This window comes from Pseudophryne corroboree, chromosome 2, assembly GCF_028390025.1.
Source record: "Pseudophryne corroboree isolate aPseCor3 chromosome 2, aPseCor3.hap2, whole genome shotgun sequence".
NCBI classification, from domain to species: Eukaryota; Metazoa; Chordata; class Amphibia; order Anura; family Myobatrachidae; genus Pseudophryne; species Pseudophryne corroboree.
Genome location: NC_086445.1, coordinates 473323869 through 473341397, shown reverse-complemented (window position 1 = coordinate 473341397; position 17529 = coordinate 473323869). Strand labels below are relative to the sequence as shown.

General features: G+C 40.9%; 3 non-coding genes across 3 annotated transcripts; all 3 read left to right on the top strand.

The window, feature by feature from the left end:
- The first annotated feature begins 38 nt into the window (after positions 1–38).
- Positions 39–157, top strand: LOC135053484 (5S ribosomal RNA). Its single transcript, XR_010242829.1, has one exon. It is a non-coding gene; the product is annotated as a 5S ribosomal RNA (ribosomal RNA).
- Positions 158–6759: 6602 nt separating this feature from the next.
- Positions 6760–6878, top strand: LOC135054439 (5S ribosomal RNA). The gene has a single exon (XR_010243521.1). It is a non-coding gene; the product is annotated as a 5S ribosomal RNA (ribosomal RNA).
- Positions 6879–13482: 6604 nt separating this feature from the next.
- Positions 13483–13601, top strand: LOC135053368 (5S ribosomal RNA). The gene has a single exon (XR_010242728.1). It is a non-coding gene; the product is annotated as a 5S ribosomal RNA (ribosomal RNA).
- The last annotated feature ends 3928 nt before the right edge of the window (positions 13602–17529 follow it).

The following is a 17529-nucleotide window of genomic DNA, read 5'->3' as shown; positions in this document are numbered from 1 at the left end:
CTAAATAGGTGCACTCTCATTGGCGTTCGCATAAAACCCTCTACTACCATACCACGTTGCCAGCGCCCGATCTCGTCTGATCTTGGAAGCTAAACAACGTTGGGCCAGGTCAGTACCAGGAAGGGAGACCACCTGGGAATACTTGGTGTTGTAGAGCAGGATTTCTTCCTCATTTATGTGGAAATATCACCAACAGCAGTATCACCACTTTCTACTATTTTTCTGATTTTATTCTAATGTCAGTGGCACCATTACCGTGATGTACAAAACTTCTTACTATTATCATCAGTGTTTTCAACGCTCATAAGTATAAAGTGAATTTTGTCTATCATCTTAGAGGAATGACCTTTGATCATTACTCTAATCTCTTATAAGCCATAGAGCATAACCTTATACCTCTCATATATCATTGTGTGTCGACCACCCCGTGGTTCCATCAATACAGCAAGTCTGTACTGGTCAAGGGGAATGGGGGTATGACCAATTCAATGTCTACAACCCTTTCATACATTCTTTACCATTAAAGAGACCAGAACATTTTAATTAAGATGCTACATATATTGCATTTTGAAGGACAGATCTCAGGAAAAAACATATAATTGTAACTATGCTAATAAAAGTTATGTTTTAAGTAATTTTTCTCAATTATCATATTATTTTGAATTTTTTCTACAAGAGTGCGCCCACACAAGAGCCTTCTTTTTTCTCCCCATGTTCTAAAGTTTGCATACTTTCTGGCTCTGGGTGCACCACCAACAGGACAAGACTAACATATACATGTGTATATATTTTCCATACACAACATAGGAAGGGCCACTTTTTGCCCCTTCTCTCCCTTGAGTTACAAGGGAACTCTATTGTCCAATTTTGGTATTTCTTCTTAATTACAGTACTATCTTTAATTATAAATCCGGTGCCGGATCGCCCAAGTTTCTTTGCAGCATTCTCTACTGTTGTAAAAACAGTCTCTGATCCGTGGCACGGCCTTCTCCTTCCTCTCTTTACATTTTCTTTATCATATAATTTCTTCCTTATCAGATCTGCCCCTTTTAGCAGCTATACGTGTAATTAATTTTTCGTAGTAGTCTTTACTATGACCACTTTCTCACTCAAAGCAGAGCTAACAAAACGACAAAATCCGGAGACTTTTGGTGATTTCTTCTCAGAGAATTTCGAAGAATCCCCCACTAACTCTGACTGGAAAACGACCTTCTCTAAATTACAAAAAAGTCTGCAGAAAAGGACTCGCTTATCGTGGGACATCACCACATTACAGAATTACATCAAACATAAGATCGTGCCCCGGGGGTTGAGACCCAAAATATTCCCCTCTTTCCCACTGGCTACGGAGAATTTGAAGACCGAGTGGGAGACAGCACTTTTAAAGTGCTCCCAAGAATTATTACAGCTTCTGGTCAAACATGACACACTACTCATAGATCAAGTGGAAAAAGAAATAGAGGATTTGGGTCACAACCTAGAGATTTGGGAAAAAGATTTGTCATTTCAAACAGCTTTTGAAAAACATCAAAAAGAACTGAAGCTTTATGAACAAACAATAGTAGATCGAAAGCGGGATAAATTTATCAGGGACAAACGAGATTTCTCACGTGGGGACATTTTCAGGTGGAATACCATATCCTACAACAGAAATCGAAGACAGAGGGACGACTCGACTTTCTCAGAATTTGAATCTTCAAATAGTGGGGACTCATCCAGTGAGACTCCAGACAACACCAGATTTAATCAGGGAGAAGGAGAATTTTCCCCACGTTTTTTAGGCCAGGGTTCGAAACAAAGAGGCCGAGACAAAAACCCAGGAAAACCCGGCGGGGGGGAAAGAAGAGGAGACAGACGCAACCCAGACTGGGACACATCGAGGACTGCCAGGTATCCGGCCCGACAGAGGAAGACCCTACGGTAACTCATCTATCCACATCCTCATTACAGGTTATTAACCTATCTGGGAGACCCCTTTCATCTGTACACATGGCTGTGTTGGCCAAAGGCCTCTCTTTCTCACCCTCCAGATCATTTAACAGATTCTCTTGGGAGAAAGACCTTAGACTATTTGGCAGAAAACTCCTCCTCAAAAAGTTCTTCGCTAAACATCATACCAGACAAGATAGTGTTGGTATCACTGACTTATCCGCTGATGAGCTCCAAACAGTCCAAGTCTTGGAGGACCTATTAATGGAATCAAACACACAGGACAGTACTCCCGACAGAGCCAAATGTAAACCAAAGTCTTCATTCTTTCCGCCTGACAATACCAGCCCTGAAATTAGGGTTTTTCTTAACAGGGTATCAAAAGAATTTGACGATATTTATGTCCGCATAAAAACTTCCCACCAATATCCATCTAGAAATCTCAACTTCCAAGAAAGGAAAGCATTACGTGAGATGGAAACATGGCGGGATGTAATCATCAAACCTTCGGACAAAGGGGGCAACATTGTTCTATGGCCGACAGAAATGTATATTACGGAAGCCCATAGACAACTGCTCAACCCCCTCTGCTACCAGAAACTTCTCAACGATCCCACAAAAAGGTTCCAAAAAGCCTATACTTTGTTGATACAAGAGGCTGCAACACAGGGAACCATCACAAAACAAGAAGCCGCATATCTGACTGTACAAAATCCAAGAACTCCAACTTTCTATCTTCTGCCGAAGATCCACAAAGACATCCAGGTGCCACCTGGCAGACCAATAATGTCAGGTAATGGCGGACTTCTGGAGCAACCGAGTCGTTTCTTAGATTTACATCTACGTGATTTTGTTCTTGACTTACCATCCTATCTACAAGACACCGCTGATCTATTACGTAAAATTCACGATATCCATTTTGAGGATGACTTCCTCTTAGGGACTTTAGATGTCGAGGCACTTTACTCCAGTATCAACCACCATCAAGGCCTGTCTGCAGTCAAATTCTTCCTGGACCGAATTGGCTCCAATGACTTCTCCGATTTTCTCTTGCAACTACTCATGTTTGTTCTTTCTAAAAATTATTTCGTTTTTCAAGACCGCTTTTTCTTACAAATCAGGGGAACCGCTATGGGGGCAGCATGCGCACCTACATACGCAAATCTTTTTCTAGGGTGGTGGGAGCACCTACATGTATTTAACATCAAGAATGAAAAATATACCACACATATAATACTGTGGCTAAGATACATCGATGATGTCTTCTTGATTTGGAACGGCAATAAAAACTTACTTTTGGAGTTTATTCAGATTCTCAATCAAAATGAACTTAACATTACTTTAACACACTTCATTAGCCCCACAAGAGTACCATTCCTAGACCTCAGTATCTATAAATCCAATACAGGATTCTTAGAAACTGAATTATTCCGCAAGGAGACTGCAACCAACAGTCTCCTACATCAAACAAGTTCTCATTTTCCGCCCACCGTGGAAAACATCCCCAAAGGGGAATATCTACGCCTAAGACGTAACTGCTCAGAAGACCTTACCTTCAAAACCAAAAGTTTGGAACTAACTAACCGTCTCCTTGATAGAGGCTACAGCAGACGCTCACTAAAACGGGCATACACCGCTGTTGCAGCAACCAAGAGAGAGGGTCTAATATTTGGAAAGAAGAGTAAGAACACGGAGCAGGAAGATACAGTTCGATTTATTGGCACGTTCTGCCCCGAATGGAGGAAGTTGAAGGGAGCAATTACTAGACATCTCCCTATCCTACAATTGGACCCAGACTTGGCACCTCTCTTTGAGTCCCCACTACAAATGAGCTGGCGCAGATCAAAAAATATGAGAGACCATCTAGTGCACAGCCATTTGATCTCCATAAATACTAAGAAACCTTCTATCACAGGTTCTTTTCCTTGCGGCCACTGTAAATCATGTCCGCAAATCCTGCAAACCAACACGGTCATTGATAGATTTGACCAGGTGGTCAAGCTACAACATTTCTTTAATTGTAACACACAGGCGGTGATATACTGCATAACATGTGAATGCAATTTAAAGTATGTAGGCATGACCACACGTAAATGGAAAGAAAGAATACTAGAACACCTTGGAAACATCCGCAATGCCTCCCGAGATCTTGAGAGAATGAAACAGCTCACATCGGTAGCGAGACATTTCAATTTCGTCCATAAAGGCTCCATCAAAGGTTTTAAGACCTTCTGCCTAGATCAAGTACGTCTTGGAATACGGGGAGGAGATATAACTAAAGAACTACTCAAAAAGGAGAGTGAATGGATCTTCCGTTTAAATAGCCTGAAACCCTTCGGTTTGAATGAAACTATCAACTACGGAGTTTTCTTGTAATGAAGGTTTCATCTACATCTTACGTCAATTTCTGTAAATTTAACCAACCAAAAAATTTTTCCCTTTCCATTTGTATTTATTTTATATTATTTCATTTTTTTCTATTTATATTATTTTTCTTTTTATATAATAAATTTTTCTTATTTATTTATTTTCTTATAATATATTTTTATCAGCACAATGGAACATTATCAATTGTTCTGAATTTATTATCCATCAATCTCCCAGACACCGCCTATAGGATTCACCACTTACTCTGACACCACCATTCCTCACACTTCTAATCACCTACCCCACCTCACTCACACTACCTCACATTGCCGCCTATTTCCTCCCACTTTTCTCCCCCCCCCTTCCCCCCCCCCCCCAGGCCCTGCCCCGCCCCCATCTCCCTCGCCCAGTCTTCTCTCCTCCATACCAATTCCATACTGCTACTATCCCCCACCATCACATTTGCCCACATCGCACACATTGCACCATCATTTCAATATACCTACTCACATTTCACTCACCCACCACACACCACCCTTACACCGATTTTCCCAAGTATCTAACACACACACCAATCACCTCAATCTCTTAACAGCAGCCCATTTTAATTTATATACATATATGATATTTATTATTACATAATGTTTATATTTTTCACTTATATTCACCTAAATAACCACCTTTTAATCCCCAAATGAAGGCACTAATTCACTACCCTCGAATCTCTATTCCTATTAATACAGGCACTTCCCCCTTTTCTTTTTCCCCCCCCTTTTTCCCTTCCCCTACCTCTCACCAATTCCCAACACACCCTCTGTATAATATGCCGCACAGGTATACTTATTAATTTCCTAATTCTACTCATTTAATTATTCATATTTAAGTTTTATTTTCTTTATCATTTCATCTTTTCCATTCTTCTCACATACATAGTTTCCTCTCATATATATTTTAATTTCTTCAATTTTTCCCCTGCTTTTAAATTTAATTTTAACATTATTGTCACCATTAGAATAGCTATATCCTTTCCATATCCATAACGGAGATCTCAATGCGTGTTAATAATCTCCAATGTCGTTCTAGCTTTGCTCAGCTAGTCTCTTAGCAACCATCAGTATTCACTATAGATAATTCCTATAGACATTCGGATTTGTTACACCTATTCCGCCGCTGCAGTCACTTAGCAACTGCCCATACAAACAGCAGACACCGTTCCCATATCCAATATGGCGTTCGTAATCTCGCGAGATGAGATTACCTTCCGTCCTTCTGATTTGATGTTACCGCTGCGGTCTCCTAGCAACCGCCTACATCGTAAGATCTCACCCACCTTATCCAATATGGCGTCCGTAATCTCGCGAGATGAGATTACCTTCCGTCCTCCTGATTTGATGTTACCGCTGCAGTCTCCTAGCAACCGCCTACATCATAAGATTACACCCACCTTATAGCGCCTCCGGATTGGACAGCTCTACTAGCAGCAGGTTTAAAAGCCCGCTCCCCACACCGGACTACACGGAACCCGGAAGTGAACAAGCCTTAGGGCGAAACGCGTCTTCCGCATCCTACAACAGGGGTCTCGTCGACACCACCCTATCCTGGCATCTTGTCACATCCATCTATGTGCTCTGTTGGCTTTCTCAATCCTTGGTGAAACCGTAAGGTCTACTATCCGGTGACTGCATGCCACGGATAGTAATTTTCACTGTAAATCTCAGCTGATCTGCCCCAATTATCTAGCTTTCTATGTGTATCACAAGTGACAACTAATTAGGGGCACCTAATTGGTTATAATTTAAGCAGTGATAACATCCAAAGTTTCACCAGTTGTTGCATGCAAACAATATATATCTATTTTTTCCAGAAATGCATTTGTTCTTATCTGCCTGTATTACCTCATACCTCCTCAGCAACTAATGCAGCATCATAAGGAGTATAGGTTCTTAGTACTCCAATATCTTATTTGTAGCCGGTGGCAATAGCAAATATCTTGTGATTCATGTGTTAATGCATTTGGAAATTGATTCATACGTGTAGAGTCTGGAGATAATCTGATATACCAGCACATAACTTGGCAGATTCCTGCCTCTTCCTGTGCCTTAGAACAAAATTGCATCACTAGAGCAACGACGTATTTATCAAGCTCACTTAGGATTGCAGATTATGTTATTATCTGTCTCAATATTTTTATTACATATCAGCAGCCAGTTTTTCTTCAACTGCTAATCCTAGTGTCAATTTGATTAATATATTTCTCTAAGATCACCAAATTTTTTTCGTGGACTCTCATTTACGATTCTCGGTACATTGCACCACGAGAGTGGGAATTTTGGAATCGGGTCTAACGTAAAAAGCAGATCCACACATTTCCACGATTCTTATCTGATACTTTTCTATCAACCTCTACCCTATATTTTCCATATTCCTAAATAGGTGCACTCTCATTGGCGTTCGCATAAAACCCTCTACTACCATACCACGTTGCCAGCGCCCGATCTCGTCTGATCTTGGAAGCTAAACAACGTTGGGCCAGGTCAGTACCACGAAGGGAGACCACCTGGGAATACTTGGTGTTGTAGAGCAGGATTTCTTCCTCATTTATGTGGAAATATCACCAACAGCAGTATCACCACTTTCTACTATTTTTCTGATTTTATTCTAATGTCAGTGGCACCATTACCGTGATGTACAAAACTTCTTACTATTATCATCAGTGTTTTCAACGCTCATAAGTATAAAGTGAATTTTGTCTATCATCTTAGAGGAATGACCTTTGATCATTACTCTAATCTCTTATAAGCCATAGAGCATAACCTTATACCTCTCATATATCATTGTGTGTCGACCACCCCGTGGTTCCATCAATACAGCAAGTCTGTACTGGTCAAGGGGAATGGGGGTATGACCAATTCAATGTCTACAACCCTTTCATACATTCTTTACCATTAAAGAGACCAGAACATTTTAATTAAGATGCTACATATATTGCATTTTGAAGGACAGATCTCAGGAAAAAACATATAATTGTAACTATGCTAATAAAAGTTATGTTTTAAGTAATTTTTCTCAATTATCATATTATTTTGAATTTTTTCTACAAGAGTGCGCCCACACAAGAGCCTTCTTTTTTCTCCCCATGTTCTAAAGTTTGCATACTTTCTGGCTCTGGGTGCACCACCAACAGGACAAGACTAACATATACATGTGTATATATTTTCCATACACAACATAGGAAGGGCCACTTTTTGCCCCTTCTCTCCCTTGAGTTACAAGGGAACTCTATTGTCCAATTTTGGTATTTCTTCTTAATTACAGTACTATCTTTAATTATAAATCCGGTGCCGGATCGCCCAAGTTTCTTTGCAGCATTCTCTACTGTTGTAAAAACAGTCTCTGATCCGTGGCACGGCCTTCTCCTTCCTCTCTTTACATTTTCTTTATCATATAATTTCTTCCTTATCAGATCTGCCCCTTTTAGCAGCTATACGTGTAATTAATTTTTCGTAGTAGTCTTTACTATGACCACTTTCTCACTCAAAGCAGAGCTAACAAAACGACAAAATCCGGAGACTTTTGGTGATTTCTTCTCAGAGAATTTCGAAGAATCCCCCACTAACTCTGACTGGAAAACGACCTTCTCTAAATTACAAAAAAGTCTGCAGAAAAGGACTCGCTTATCGTGGGACATCACCACATTACAGAATTACATCAAACATAAGATCGTGCCCCGGGGGTTGAGACCCAAAATATTCCCCTCTTTCCCACTGGCTACGGAGAATTTGAAGACCGAGTGGGAGACAGCACTTTTAAAGTGCTCCCAAGAATTATTACAGCTTCTGGTCAAACATGACACACTACTCATAGATCAAGTGGAAAAAGAAATAGAGGATTTGGGTCACAACCTAGAGATTTGGGAAAAAGATTTGTCATTTCAAACAGCTTTTGAAAAACATCAAAAAGAACTGAAGCTTTATGAACAAACAATAGTAGATCGAAAGCGGGATAAATTTATCAGGGACAAACGAGATTTCTCACGTGGGGACATTTTCAGGTGGAATACCATATCCTACAACAGAAATCGAAGACAGAGGGACGACTCGACTTTCTCAGAATTTGAATCTTCAAATAGTGGGGACTCATCCAGTGAGACTCCAGACAACACCAGATTTAATCAGGGAGAAGGAGAATTTTCCCCACGTTTTTTAGGCCAGGGTTCGAAACAAAGAGGCCGAGACAAAAACCCAGGAAAACCCGGCGGGGGGGAAAGAAGAGGAGACAGACGCAACCCAGACTGGGACACATCGAGGACTGCCAGGTATCCGGCCCGACAGAGGAAGACCCTACGGTAACTCATCTATCCACATCCTCATTACAGGTTATTAACCTATCTGGGAGACCCCTTTCATCTGTACACATGGCTGTGTTGGCCAAAGGCCTCTCTTTCTCACCCTCCAGATCATTTAACAGATTCTCTTGGGAGAAAGACCTTAGACTATTTGGCAGAAAACTCCTCCTCAAAAAGTTCTTCGCTAAACATCATACCAGACAAGATAGTGTTGGTATCACTGACTTATCCGCTGATGAGCTCCAAACAGTCCAAGTCTTGGAGGACCTATTAATGGAATCAAACACACAGGACAGTACTCCCGACAGAGCCAAATGTAAACCAAAGTCTTCATTCTTTCCGCCTGACAATACCAGCCCTGAAATTAGGGTTTTTCTTAACAGGGTATCAAAAGAATTTGACGATATTTATGTCCGCATAAAAACTTCCCACCAATATCCATCTAGAAATCTCAACTTCCAAGAAAGGAAAGCATTACGTGAGATGGAAACATGGCGGGATGTAATCATCAAACCTTCGGACAAAGGGGGCAACATTGTTCTATGGCCGACAGAAATGTATATTACGGAAGCCCATAGACAACTGCTCAACCCCCTCTGCTACCAGAAACTTCTCAACGATCCCACAAAAAGGTTCCAAAAAGCCTATACTTTGTTGATACAAGAGGCTGCAACACAGGGAACCATCACAAAACAAGAAGCCGCATATCTGACTGTACAAAATCCAAGAACTCCAACTTTCTATCTTCTGCCGAAGATCCACAAAGACATCCAGGTGCCACCTGGCAGACCAATAATGTCAGGTAATGGCGGACTTCTGGAGCAACCAAGTCGTTTCTTAGATTTACATCTACGTGATTTTGTTCTTGACTTACCATCCTATCTACAAGACACCGCTGATCTATTACGTAAAATTCACGATATCCATTTTGAGGATGACTTCCTCTTAGGGACTTTAGATGTCGAGGCACTTTACTCCAGTATCAACCACCATCAAGGCCTGTCTGCAGTCAAATTCTTCCTGGACCGAATTGGCTCCAATGACTTCTCCGATTTTCTCTTGCAACTACTCATGTTTGTTCTTTCTAAAAATTATTTCGTTTTTCAAGACCGCTTTTTCTTACAAATCAGGGGAACCGCTATGGGGGCAGCATGCGCACCTACATACGCAAATCTTTTTCTAGGGTGGTGGGAGCACCTACATGTATTTAACATCAAGAATGAAAAATATACCACACATATAATACTGTGGCTAAGATACATCGATGATGTCTTCTTGATTTGGAACGGCAATAAAAACTTACTTTTGGAGTTTATTCAGATTCTCAATCAAAATGAACTTAACATTACTTTAACACACTTCATTAGCCCCACAAGAGTACCATTCCTAGACCTCAGTATCTATAAATCCAATACAGGATTCTTAGAAACTGAATTATTCCGCAAGGAGACTGCAACCAACAGTCTCCTACATCAAACAAGTTCTCATTTTCCGCCCACCGTGGAAAACATCCCCAAAGGGGAATATCTACGCCTAAGACGTAACTGCTCAGAAGACCTTACCTTCAAAACCAAAAGTTTGGAACTAACTAACCGTCTCCTTGATAGAGGCTACAGCAGACGCTCACTAAAACGGGCATACACCGCTGTTGCAGCAACCAAGAGAGAGGGTCTAATATTTGGAAAGAAGAGTAAGAACACGGAGCAGGAAGATACAGTTCGTTTTATTGGCACGTTCTGCCCCGAATGGAGGAAGTTGAAGGGAGCAATTACTAGACATCTCCCTATCCTACAATTGGACCCAGACTTGGCACCTCTCTTTGAGTCCCCACTACAAATGAGCTGGCGCAGATCAAAAAATATGAGAGACCATCTAGTGCACAGCCATTTGATCTCCATAAATACTAAGAAACCTTCTATCACAGGTTCTTTTCCTTGCGGCCACTGTAAATCATGTCCGCAAATCCTGCAAACCAACACGGTCATTGATAGATTTGACCAGGTGGTCAAGCTACAACATTTCTTTAATTGTAACACACAGGCGGTGATATACTGCATAACATGTGAATGCAATTTAAAGTATGTAGGCATGACCACACGTAAATGGAAAGAAAGAATACTAGAACACCTTGGAAACATCCGCAATGCCTCCCGAGATCTTGAGAGAATGAAACAGCTCACATCGGTAGCGAGACATTTCAATTTCGTCCATAAAGGCTCCATCAAAGGTTTTAAGACCTTCTGCCTAGATCAAGTACGTCTTGGAATACGGGGAGGAGATATAACTAAAGAACTACTCAAAAAGGAGAGTGAATGGATCTTCCGTTTAAATAGCCTGAAACCCTTCGGTTTGAATGAAACTATCAACTACGGAGTTTTCTTGTAATGAAGGTTTCATCTACATCTTACGTCAATTTCTGTAAATTTAACCAACCAAAAAATTTTTCCCTTTCCATTTGTATTTATTTTATATTATTTCATTTTTTTCTATTTATATTATTTTTCTTTTTATATAATAAATTTTTCTTATTTATTTATTTTCTTATAATATATTTTTATCAGCACAATGGAACATTATCAATTGTTCTGAATTTATTATCCATCAATCTCCCAGACACCGCCTATAGGATTCACCACTTACTCTGACACCACCATTCCTCACACTTCTAATCACCTACCCCACCTCACTCACACTACCTCACATTGCCGCCTATTTCCTCCCACTTTTCTCCCCCCCCCTTCCCCCCCCCCCCCCCAGGCCCTGCCCCGCCCCCATCTCCCTCGCCCAGTCTTCTCTCCTCCATACCAATTCCATACTGCTACTATCCCCCACCATCACATTTGCCCACATCGCACACATTGCACCATCATTTCAATATACCTACTCACATTTCACTCACCCACCACACACCACCCTTACACCGATTTTCCCAAGTATCTAACACACACACCAATCACCTCAATCTCTTAACAGCAGCCCATTTTAATTTATATACATATATGATATTTATTATTACATAATGTTTATATTTTTCACTTATATTCACCTAAATAACCACCTTTTAATCCCCAAATGAAGGCACTAATTCACTACCCTCGAATCTCTATTCCTATTAATACAGGCACTTCCCCCTTTTCTTTTTCCCCCCCCTTTTTCCCTTCCCCTACCCCTCACCAATTCCCAACACACCCTCTGTATAATATGCCGCACAGGTATACTTATTAATTTCCTAATTCTACTCATTTAATTATTCATATTTAAGTTTTATTTTCTTTATCATTTCATCTTTTCCATTCTTCTCACATACATAGTTTCCTCTCATATATATTTTAATTTCTTCAATTTTTCCCCTGCTTTTAAATTTAATTTTAACATTATTGTCACCATTAGAATAGCTATATCCTTTCCATATCCATAACGGAGATCTCAATGCGTGTTAATAATCTCCAATGTCGTTCTAGCTTTGCTCAGCTAGTCTCTTAGCAACCATCAGTATTCACTATAGATAATTCCTATAGACATTCGGATTTGTTACACCTATTCCGCCGCTGCAGTCACTTAGCAACTGCCCATACAAACAGCAGACACCGTTCCCATATCCAATATGGCGTTCGTAATCTCGCGAGATGAGATTACCTTCCGTCCTTCTGATTTGATGTTACCGCTGCGGTCTCCTAGCAACCGCCTACATCGTAAGATCTCACCCACCTTATCCAATATGGCGTCCGTAATCTCGCGAGATGAGATTACCTTCCGTCCTCCTGATTTGATGTTACCGCTGCAGTCTCCTAGCAACCGCCTACATCATAAGATTACACCCACCTTATAGCGCCTCCGGATTGGACAGCTCTACTAGCAGCAGGTTTAAAAGCCCGCTCCCCACACCGGACTACACGGAACCCGGAAGTGAACAAGCCTTAGGGCGAAACGCGTCTTCCGCATCCTACAACAGGGGTCTCGTCGACACCACCCTATCCTGGCATCTTGTCACATCCATCTATGTGCTCTGTTGGCTTTCTCAATCCTTGGTGAAACCGTAAGGTCTACTATCCGGTGACTGCATGCCACGGATAGTAATTTTCACTGTAAATCTCAGCTGATCTGCCCCAATTATCTAGCTTTCTATGTGTATCACAAGTGACAACTAATTAGGGGCACCTAATTGGTTATAATTTAAGCAGTGATAACATCCAAAGTTTCACCAGTTGTTGCATGCAAACAATATATATCTATTTTTTCCAGAAATGCATTTGTTCTTATCTGCCTGTATTACCTCATACCTCCTCAGCAACTAATGCAGCATCATAAGGAGTATAGGTTCTTAGTACTCCAATATCTTATTTGTAGCCGGTGGCAATAGCAAATATCTTGTGATTCATGTGTTAATGCATTTGGAAATTGATTCATACGTGTAGAGTCTGGAGATAATCTGATATACCAGCACATAACTTGGCAGATTCCTGCCTCTTCCTGTGCCTTAGAACAAAATTGCATCACTAGAGCAACGACGTATTTATCAAGCTCACTTAGGATTGCAGATTATGTTATTATCTGTCTCAATATTTTTATTACATATCAGCAGCCAGTTTTTCTTCAACTGCTAATCCTAGTGTCAATTTGATTAATATATTTCTCTAAGATCACCAAATTTTTTTCGTGGACTCTCATTTACGATTCTCGGTACATTGCACCACGAGAGTGGGAATTTTGGAATCGGGTCTAACGTAAAAAGCAGATCCACACATTTCCACGATTCTTATCTGATACTTTTCTATCAACCTCTACCCTATATTTTCCATATTCCTAAATAGGTGCACTCTCATTGGCGTTCGCATAAAACCCTCTACTACCATACCACGTTGCCAGCGCCCGATCTCGTCTGATCTTGGAAGCTAAACAACGTTGGGCCAGGTCAGTACCAGGAAGGGAGACCACCTGGGAATACTTGGTGTTGTAGAGCAGGATTTCTTCCTCATTTATGTGGAAATATCACCAACAGCAGTATCACCACTTTCTACTATTTTTCTGATTTTATTCTAATGTCAGTGGCACCATTACCGTGATGTACAAAACTTCTTACTATTATCATCAGTGTTTTCAACGCTCATAAGTATAAAGTGAATTTTGTCTATCATCTTAGAGGAATGACCTTTGATCATTACTCTAATCTCTTATAAGCCATAGAGCATAACCTTATACCTCTCATATATCATTGTGTGTCGACCACCCCGTGGTTCCATCAATACAGCAAGTCTGTACTGGTCAAGGGGAATGGGGGTATGACCAATTCAATGTCTACAACCCTTTCATACATTCTTTACCATTAAAGAGACCAGAACATTTTAATTAAGATGCTACATATATTGCATTTTGAAGGACAGATCTCAGGAAAAAACATATAATTGTAACTATGCTAATAAAAGTTATGTTTTAAGTAATTTTTCTCAATTATCATATTATTTTGAATTTTTTCTACAAGAGTGCGCCCACACAAGAGCCTTCTTTTTTCTCCCCATGTTCTAAAGTTTGCATACTTTCTGGCTCTGGGTGCACCACCAACAGGACAAGACTAACATATACATGTGTATATATTTTCCATACACAACATAGGAAGGGCCGCTTTTTGCCCCTTCTCTCCCTTGAGTTACAAGGGAACTCTATTGTCCAATTTTGGTATTTCTTCTTAATTACAGTACTATCTTTAATTATAAATCCGGTGCCGGATCGCCCAAGTTTCTTTGCAGCATTCTCTACTGTTGTAAAAACAGTCTCTGATCCGTGGCACGGCCTTCTCCTTCCTCTCTTTACATTTTCTTTATCATATAATTTCTTCCTTATCAGATCTGCCCCTTTTAGCAGCTATACGTGTAATTAATTTTTCGTAGTAGTCTTTACTATGACCACTTTCTCACTCAAAGCAGAGCTAACAAAACGACAAAATCCGGAGACTTTTGGTGATTTCTTCTCAGAGAATTTCGAAGAATCCCCCACTAACTCTGACTGGAAAACGACCTTCTCTAAATTACAAAAAAGTCTGCAGAAAAGGACTCGCTTATCGTGGGACATCACCACATTACAGAATTACATCAAACATAAGATCGTGCCCCGGGGGTTGAGACCCAAAATATTCCCCTCTTTCCCACTGGCTACGGAGAATTTGAAGACCGAGTGGGAGACAGCACTTTTAAAGTGCTCCCAAGAATTATTACAGCTTCTGGTCAAACATGACACACTACTCATAGATCAAGTGGAAAAAGAAATAGAGGATTTGGGTCACAACCTAGAGATTTGGGAAAAAGATTTGTCATTTCAAACAGCTTTTGAAAAACATCAAAAAGAACTGAAGCTTTATGAACAAACAATAGTAGATCGAAAGCGGGATAAATTTATCAGGGACAAACGAGATTTCTCACGTGGGGACATTTTCAGGTGGAATACCATATCCTACAACAGAAATCGAAGACAGAGGGACGACTCGACTTTCTCAGAATTTGAATCTTCAAATAGTGGGGACTCATCCAGTGAGACTCCAGACAACACCAGATTTAATCAGGGAGAAGGAGAATTTTCCCCACGTTTTTTAGGCCAGGGTTCGAAACAAAGAGGCCGAGACAAAAACCCAGGAAAACCCGGCGGGGGGGAAAGAAGAGGAGACAGACGCAACCCAGACTGGGACACATCGAGGACTGCCAGGTATCCGGCCCGACAGAGGAAGACCCTACGGTAACTCATCTATCCACATCCTCATTACAGGTTATTAACCTATCTGGGAGACCCCTTTCATCTGTACACATGGCTGTGTTGGCCAAAGGCCTCTCTTTCTCACCCTCCAGATCATTTAACAGATTCTCTTGGGAGAAAGACCTTAGACTATTTGGCAGAAAACTCCTCCTCAAAAAGTTCTTCGCTAAACATCATACCAGACAAGATAGTGTTGGTATCACTGACTTATCCGCTGATGAGCTCCAAACAGTCTAAGTCTTGGAGGACCTATTAATGGAATCAAACACACAGGACAGTACTCCCGACAGAGCCAAATGTAAACCAAAGTCTTCATTCTTTCCGCCTGACAATACCAGCCCTGAAATTAGGGTTTTTCTTAACAGGGTATCAAAAGAATTTGACGATATTTATGTCCGCATAAAAACTTCCCACCAATATCCATCTAGAAATCTCAACTTCCAAGAAAGGAAAGCATTACGTGAGATGGAAACATGGCGGGATGTAATCATCAAACCTTCGGACAAAGGGGGCAACATTGTTCTATGGCCGACAGAAATGTATATTACGGAAGCCCATAGACAACTGCTCAACCCCCTCTGCTACCAGAAACTTCTCAACGATCCCACAAAAAGGTTCCAAAAAGCCTATACTTTGTTGATACAAGAGGCTGCAACACAGGGAACCATCACAAAACAAGAAGCCGCATATCTGACTGTACAAAATCCAAGAACTCCAACTTTCTATCTTCTGCCGAAGATCCACAAAGACATCCAGGTGCCACCTGGCAGACCAATAATGTCAGGTAATGGCGGACTTCTGGAGCAACCGAGTCGTTTCTTAGATTTACATCTACGTGATTTTGTTCTTGACTTACCATCCTATCTACAAGACACCGCTGATCTATTACGTAAAATTCACGATATCCATTTTGAGGATGACTTCCTCTTAGGGACTTTAGATGTCGAGGCACTTTACTCCAGTATCAACCACCATCAAGGCCTGTCTGCAGTCAAATTCTTCCTGGACCGAATTGGCTCCAATGACTTCTCCGATTTTCTCTTGCAACTACTCATGTTTGTTCTTTCTAAAAATTATTTCGTTTTTCAAGACCGCTTTTTCTTACAAATCAGGGGAACCGCTATGGGGGCAGCATGCGCACCTACATACGCAAATCTTTTTCTAGGGTGGTGGGAGCACCTACATGTATTTAACATCAAGAATGAAAAATATACCACACATATAATACTGTGGCTAAGATACATCGATGATGTCTTCTTGATTTGGAACGGCAATAAAAACTTACTTTTGGAGTTTATTCAGATTCTCAATCAAAATGAACTTAACATTACTTTAACACACTTCATTAGCCCCACAAGAGTACCATTCCTAGACCTCAGTATCTATAAATCCAATACAGGATTCTTAGAAACTGAATTATTCCGCAAGGAGACTGCAACCAACAGTCTCCTACATCAAACAAGTTCTCATTTTCCGCCCACCGTGGAAAACATCCCCAAAGGGGAATATCTACGCCTAAGACGTAACTGCTCAGAAGACCTTACCTTCAAAACCAAAAGTTTGGAACTAACTAACCGTCTCCTTGATAGAGGCTACAGCAGACGCTCACTAAAACGGGCATACACCGCTGTTGCAGCAACCAAGAGAGAGGGTCTAATATTTGGAAAGAAGAGTAAGAACACGGAGCAGGAAGATACAGTTCGTTTTATTGGCACGTTCTGCCCCGAATGGAGGAAGTTGAAGGGAGCAATTACTAGACATCTCCCTATCCTACAATTGGACCCAGACTTGGCACCTCTCTTTGAGTCCCCACTACAAATGAGCTGGCGCAGATCAAAAAATATGAGAGACCATCTAGTGCACAGCCATTTGATCTCCATAAATACTAAGAAACCTTCTATCACAGGTTCTTTTCCTTGCGGCCACTGTAAATCATGTCCGCAAATCCTGCAAACCAACACGGTCATTGATAGATTTGACCAGGTGGTCAAGCTACAACATTTCTTTAATTGTAACACACAGGCGGTGATATACTGCATAACATGTGAATGCAATTTAAAGTATGTAGGCATGACCACACGTAAATGGAAAGAAAGAATACTAGAACACCTTGGAAACATCCGCAATGCCTCCCGAGATCTTGAGAG